Source organism: Guyanagaster necrorhizus, assembly GCF_019112545.1.
Source record: "Guyanagaster necrorhizus MCA 3950 unplaced genomic scaffold BT62scaffold_28, whole genome shotgun sequence".
Lineage (NCBI taxonomy): Eukaryota > Fungi > Basidiomycota > Agaricomycetes > Agaricales > Physalacriaceae > Guyanagaster > Guyanagaster necrorhizus.
In genome coordinates, this window is record NW_025064907.1 from 474028 (window position 1) to 481768 (window position 7741).

Sequence of the window (7741 nt, forward strand, 5' to 3'; positions counted from 1 at the left end):
GCACTGCAATTTGAGGACAAAATGAGCATTGTCTCTCCCTTCACAGCACACAGCAGTGCAACAGGAGAATGACCATCTTGGGTTGCTGAGCTAAGCGTTCCCATGGTCATAGGCGCTGGCCTGAGTGCTCTGACTAAGCAAAGATAGGGGTCATTTCTGAGAAAAAGAAAAGAAAAATAGGAGAAAAATAGGAAAAATTGTAACATTACCCCCTCCTTAAGACTATCGTCCCGATGGTTAAGTTAGGGTAGACCCCCCCCCTCAGAAGGAGGTGGCCGATCTGCTGGACCCATCCGTCGGGCCACCATCTTCATTGTCCTCTCCTGTACTAGCTTTAGGTTTCCCAGGTCAGTTGATGTTTATCTGGCTAGATATCACCTCCTTTCCTGTTGTCATCATTTCGGTTGGGTCATAACATTGAACATGACCACCCTTGGCTTCCAAGCTATTGATTCTGTGCTCATAGTCCTGAATTGCTTCTTCCGCATTCATGTGTTTTTTGTTGACCCATTGGTTCGATTCCGGGCCATATCCTTTCCAGCTGACTAAGTAGTCAATGGTTGTCATCATCCCTCCACCTCATGCTTTAACTTTCTGGGTTTTATGATTTAGAACTTCATCGATTTCATAGTGTTCTTCATCGTTGATGAGTTCTACCAGTGGCGGTGGGGGTCGTTCCTGGTTTGGAAAGGCTGGTGTGACATATGGTGTTAATAATGTTTCATTAAAAACATTATGGATTTTCCAAGTTGCTGAGAGTTGCAACTTGTATGCAGATTCGCTGATTTTAGCAAGGATTTTGAATGGGCCTGTTCGTTTATCTGCCAATTTTTGTTTTGGCCTTGGGAGATGTAGGTTCGTTGTATCTAGCCATACTTTGTCGTTGATTGAATATTTGTGCACCGGTCGTTTGTGTTTGTCATACTGCTTTTTCATTGATAAAGCAGCTTTGTCCAAGGTGGTTTTGGTCTCTTCATGGATCTTTGTCATTGTCATTGCAAAGTCCATTGAGGCTGGTGTCATCATATGGACTCGCCCAGTTTGTGCAACTGGTGGGTTCCTTCCATAGTTGACAAAGAACGGTGTTTTGCCTGTTGCAGAGTGGATCCTGTTATTGTGTTGGAATGCTGCCAGTGCTAGCCATTCCGTCCAGTCATCTTGTCAATAAGCAATGAAAAGTCATAAATACTTTTCAATCTCTTGGTTGGCCCATTCCATCTGGCCGTCTGTCTGAGGATGATATGCTGTAGAGGCATTCCTTTTGATATTGAGCAGCTGGTATAGATCATCCAAGAATTTGGATATGAATTGTGGTCCCCTGTCTGAAATTACGACTTGAGGCATGCCATACTTAGCATAGACCTCATCTTGTAGTATTTTTGCCCATCCTTCGGATGTCAATTCTGTGGAACAGGTGATCAGAATGATTGCCTTTGAGAAGCGATCAACGATAATGATGATAGCGTCATAGCCATCACTTTTGGGAAGTCTGGTTATCATATCCACTGAGATGTGGGTCCATGATGAAGAAGGGACCTCATTGCAGCTCTGAGTTGTGTTGAAGTCTTGCCTCGTTGGCAAACCTCACAAGCTCTCACATATCGGATGATATCATGGTCCATTCTGGGCCACCAGTATTCTTTTAGTATAAGCTCCTTTGTTTTTGCGATGCCGGGATGTCCAGCCATCGCATGATCATGACATGTGGCGATGATATCACCATGAAGTTTTTGATCCCTGGGGATGTAGATCTGTCCATCATAACAGATCAGTCCTCCTTCCTTCTTTAGCCCACGCTCATGGTTGAGTGATGGGGTGATTTATTGATCCCACTTGTGTGGATCTCGGGTGGTGCTCTTGATGCATTCATGCATCTCTTCTTCCATGGGCATGGTCATGGCCCGGAAGTGTTCTGGCCATAGTAAAACGACCTCCTTATTGTCATCTCTCCCTTGGTTGTGATCCGCCCTGCAGCTGAGGAAGTTGGCCTTCTTGTTTGTGATACCAGCCTTGTGGTGTAGCGTGTATTCATATTGGGATAGCTCCATGACCCATCGAGCTTGTCTGCGATTAAGCTTTTGAGGTTGTCGGAAGTATCAGAGGTTCTGGTGATCTGTTCAGATCTCGAAAGTCTGGACTGCTCCAATGAGATAATGCCACCACTCGGCAAGAGCAAGCATTATAGTGAGAAGTTCCTTGTCATAGATTTCGTAGTTGCACTCAGTTACTATGAGTGCTTTTGACATAAAGGCAACTGGTCGCCATTTGCTGTCTTGTTCCTGTGAGAGTACGGCCCCAACTGCACCTTCGCTTGAGTCGGCTTCCACCTGGAACTTCCCATCCTGGCTTGGTATAGCCAGAATGATGTCTTTGGCTAATCGGCGTTTAAGGTCGTCGAATGCTGCCTGTTGGGAAATTCCCCAGGTCCATGGGGAATTTCCAGTTAGTTGCATCATTGGTCGGACTATTTTGCTATAGTCCCAAATAAACTGGCAGTAGAAGTTGGTGAATCCAAGAAATGATTGTAACTCCTTCTTCTTCGTCGGTTCCAGCCATTCAGTTACTCCTGCGACTTTGATTGGGTCCATCCTGATGTTTCCTTCGCTAATAATGACTCCAAGGTATTCGGTCTCCAATACCTTGAACTTGCATTTTTCGGCCTTGAGGAACAGTCGATGCTTCCTCATCAAGGATAGGACTTGGCGTACCAATTGCCTGTGTTCCTCTTTAGTTTTGGACATGATTAGTATATCATCCAGATAGATTGTGACCTTCCCTGTGGCAATGAGATCTTTGAAGATATCATTCATCATCCACTGGAAGGTTGCTGGTGAGTTAGTTAGGCTGAAGAACATTACTGTCAGCTCAAACAAACCGTGGTTTGTTCGAAAAGCAGCTTTCCACTCGTCGCCTTCTTTGATACACACATTGTTGTATTCCCACCAAACATCTAGTTTGGTGTAGTATCTTGCTCCTCAGAGTTTGTCCATTAATTCCGAGATTAATGGAAGAGGATAACGATTTTTGATCGTCATTTCATTGAGTTTCCGGTAATCTTGTACTGGTCGGAGTTTCCCATCCTTCTTTTTGATGAAGAAGAAGGGTGATGCCATCAGTGACTTTGACAGTCCGATTCGTCTGCTAGATAAGTTCTCTTTGAGGAACTTGTCTAGCTCTTGTTGTTCGTTATTGCCTAGTGGATAGCATTTGCAATCTAGGTTGGCGTTCGCATTAGGGATTAGTTCGATGGCATGGTCCCATGGTTTTGCATCAGGTAGTTCATCAAAACTTTCTTTTTTGAATAGATCCTGATAATCGCACACCCATTCAGGTACCATTTGATCGAATGTCCTTTCCTCTTTTTTAGCATTGGCTTTTGCCGCAAGGTCATTAGCATGGTGCATTGCATGAATGTTAATGGCCCTTTGAAGGTCTACGGTGAGGATAGTTTCACCGTCTTCTAACTCTTCATCCTATCGGTCCTCAGAATCTTCATCTGGGAGTTCGAAAGGAATTTTCTGGCAATGACACCAGGCGAAGATGATTTGTCCGGTTTTCCAGTTGATTAGCAGATTGTGCCTGATTAACCAGTCATGTCCAAGGAATACTTCTCTGGTTCCTAGATCCGTTACTGCTAGGTTGATTCATTCCAAGTGATCACCAATAGTGAGCCTAAGCTCTACATACTCAGTGATTGATCCTGCTTGGTTCTTTGTTCCATCTGCATTATAGACGGGTATTGGAGCCGCTGTTGCCCATGTAGGTAATTGGTGTTTGGTGACGAAAGCTCGATTGATGGAGCTTCCCATGCAGCCACTGTCAATCAGGGCAGTGACTGCATGGGTAGACCGAGACGTTAGTGTCTCGATCTGTGCCTTGGTCACCAGATCCTGTCCTGTAGTTTTAGTTCGTCGAATGAACTTTCATGGTCCATGTAATTCATTGAGCCATTCGAGTGCTTGGCACCTCTCTACCTTTTTCATCCCTGTGATCATATTGTCGATAACTTCCTTGATGCAGGTCTTGTGTACCCAATTCTTGAGTACGGCTTTTGCCATTGTCTCGTCCCTAGCATCTTTGATCGCTTGCCAAGTCCATTCAGTATCGAATGGCTTGAGCCAAGCTGTGGGGTTCTCTACCCCTGTTTGGCCTGAAGGCAGTTGAGTCTGTTTTAATTTTTTAGTTTGATGAACGGAAGATGAAAATGTACCTTTGGGGCTCTCTGCCCCTCTTCGGCCCTTCGTCAGTGCTTGAGTCATAGAAGTCGATTCCTTAGGCAATTCTGGTTTTTGAGTAATGAGGTCGAGTATATTTGAATGCACGCATAATTTAGACATAGGTGGTAATACTATAGAAGATAAAATGTCAGTCTGTCCAGCAGATTGTGACCCATTACTTGTTTCTCTGGCCGAGGCAGTTGAATCACCTACTGCTTGGCCTCGTCTTTTACCTCCTCGGGTTTGTCATCATCCCCGAGGTCCTGAGCTTCCTTTGTTAGCTCGGTAATCTGTGCTCTGATGTCCTCCTGCATGCGCTTGTTCTTCTTCTCTGGGCAGTTCCGTGCCATGTGGCCTGGTTGGCCACAATTGAAACACTTCTCCTCCTTCTTGAGGTGATCCACATCTATTTGCTTACCCTTTCTGGTACTTGAGCCCTTACCAGTTCGCTTCCCATCGTTTTGGAAAGTTGGGGCTGAGCCACTGGGCCTGGTGGACGTGGTTGCGTGGGAGGTGGAGGGCTTCAAGCCCTGTCCCTGGTACCTGTGCTGCCCCCACAGGTTTGCTGATTCAGCCTTCTGTCGTTGTCGTTCTTGCCACATTAAGATGATTCGGGACTTCCAGTCATCGTAGCCGACTGGTACACTGTGGCCAAGGTCCGAGATCGTTTTGAGGTAATGAGACGGCACTCCCATCTTCATAAACTCGACCATGTGCCCAGAGTCAGCCACATCTTCCCGAATCCTGGCAAGCTTTCCGAGTCATTCCAGCTCATCGAAGTAATCGGGTGCCACTTTGTCACCCATCTTATATTCCTTCATCTTTGACTTGTGGACTTCTTGGACCGCCGGGTCTGAGAATTTATCCCGAATCATCTGCTTTAGTACCACCCAGGCAGGGTACTGATGATGTTGTCGTGTGGTCGACCAGAAGTTGGGGGCAAGGAGTACCCACCACACCTTTGCCTTGTCCTCAAAGTAGGTTGTGGCATAGTTTACTTTGTATGTGTCCTGTAGGAAGTACGAGGCGAAGATCTGAAAATATTGGTCGCAATCCATAAGAAAACAGTCAATGTCGTCTGAGGCCCCTTTGAAGGGCAGAGGGTCCCTTCCAAATGTCGGCTTGATGTTTAGTACATGTGCCTTTGGATCAAGGGGCAACATTGGATTTGGGGGTTCCCCCCCAGGGGGGCCAATCCAATCCGTTGGGGGCCCCGGAAAGGAATGTAGAGACCCATCATCGGCAACAGGACTCCTGGGCGTTGGTGGTCCTTCCTTTTTGATGATCCACCCATCTTTGATAGTCCACCCCTGTGCTGTTGCCTCGGGATCATCCTTTTTCTTGTCGGTTGGAGCCGATCCAGTTGCTTTGTCAGGTGGTGGCTGTCCTTCCAGTAATCAGCTTCCTGTGCCGGTCCATGGGTTTGGGTGGTATATTCTCAGCTATGCATAGGACCGGGTCAGCCGAGATACCGTGCTGCGGATGGCTGATGTGGCGAGCGAGTATCTTGATGTTGCTGTTCGGATTGAAGATGCTGTGTTTGCCATTTTAGGCAGCATCACGCTCGGCATCCACAGCATTGGTGCCTCTCACCTGCTGAATCTTGGTCGGTATGGTGGCATCGCCATCATCTGATAATGTAAATATCACTGATTGAAATTAAAAATGGCGTGCTCAGTTGTGGCATACTGTAAAATTTCTTTCCATTCAATGGGATCAGTGGCGGTGTACTTTCGTCCTAGGGATGATCTTAGCCAAAGATCGTCCCTCCATAATTCAGCTACCTGCTCCTAGTATAACCAAATAAACTCTTCCTCCCATGCCTCTCGTTCTCGTTGTCTCTTCTCCTGTTCTTGGTGCATGGTTATACTGACGATGCTCCCCCACTCAAGGATGGGGTCCACTGCTCGGCCCTCGTGGTCCTCCTCCTCAGCCTCGTCGTCCCTTTCGGCCCCCTTGTTGGTGGTTCCCTCGAGGAGGGAACTGCCTTGCTGGCTGAAGGTTTCCAGGGCGGGTAGGCTGGGGCTGAGTACTTGACTTGGCGTCATTGGGTCTGGGTCAAGGAGTAGGCTCCTGGTCAGGCTGCTCCTCTTCTCCTTCTGCTGTCAGCGCCACTGCTTGGTGATACTGGCGGAAGTTTCTGTAGAAGCAGGGGCGAAGAAAGAGGGTGGCAATTGGCCCATCGAGAACCCTTTTGAGGTCTCTGGTGGGGTCAATATGTTTGTCATCATCTCCGATAGATCCGAGGTCTGATGGTATCCTATCTTCCCAGATGGGGATATCGTCAGTTTCGGTGATGGTGTCTGTCCCATATGATAATGGGCGGTCATTGTTGAGAAGTGTCGGCTCCCCATGGTAGTAGTCGTCGGCATGGATGGTCCTGGCTGGTCCAGTCCAGGGGTCAGGCTCACTGATGGGAGTGGCCGGTTCCTGGAACGGAGAGTCGGGAGTGCCGACTGCAGTATTGAGGTAGTTGGCAAGGGAGTGGGGGGTTGGCCATATTGGGTTTGGTACCACTGGACTACCCCTTGATAGGCGGGTTGCCTCTCCTTGTTCCAATCTACTGGCAGCTCTTGACGCTGCTTGCCAGTATCGGACCTCGTTTCTGTTGGTGTCATCAAAGAAGGAGTCAGAACTACTGACCCTTGTTCCCCTTCCACTGCTCCTTGTGATGCTTCTGGCTGCTGGAGCCATCCGAACGGCATCCAGGGAGTCTCTAGCCCGGCGCCCAATTCCAGACTGGGCGACGGTTGTTCTTGATGCTGTGATGCTGTACTCGGTGGAGGGGATGGGGGTGTTGGGTCAGAATCGTCAAAACCCTGTAGCCCAAGGGTTTCCAGAGTCTTGAATGACTGCCGATGGGGGTCTTGGGGGATACCCGTGTCGCCGGTGCTGCTCCTCTTCTTCCCTAGGATGCCTTTGAGTTGAGCTCCCAGGCTCGTCTTCTGTTTCTTCGGGGTGTCAGATGGAGTTTCAGACAGAGGGAGGGATGTCATGGAGGGAGAGGTCTGGCATGACATTTCAGAGGATTGTATGAATGTGCTGAAATTCTTGGTAGTGTTGAATGGCCCAGGTGGTAATTGATTGGCATCCACGGCACAGCTGTATGATCACTAATAGACCGATCAAGGTTCCTATGATAGAAGCCAAGAGTTCGAAGAACTCGTGTGTAAAGTTTGGATCAGACAGATTTAGAGCAGGGGGCATTCAGTTTCTCAGCACAAATAAGCTTGAGAAAAGGAAGCGAGCAGTCTTGAACTAATTGTTAAGCCCAAATTTCACATGACAATCAACACGTGATAAACAGTTCAGTACCTTGCACTTTGGGTATGTCCGACTGAGTTCACTGATGTGATGAGAGTGTTGTGAGGTCAAGGTATTGCAAGAAGTAGGAGCTCGAGATAAGATGGTGAAGTAAAACTTTAGTTTGAGACTGGGGTGTTACAGCGAGAACTAAGCTACTTAAATACTGTTTAGCTGTCATGCTATAAATAACTGTTCACAAAAGATATTGTCTGCTGTAG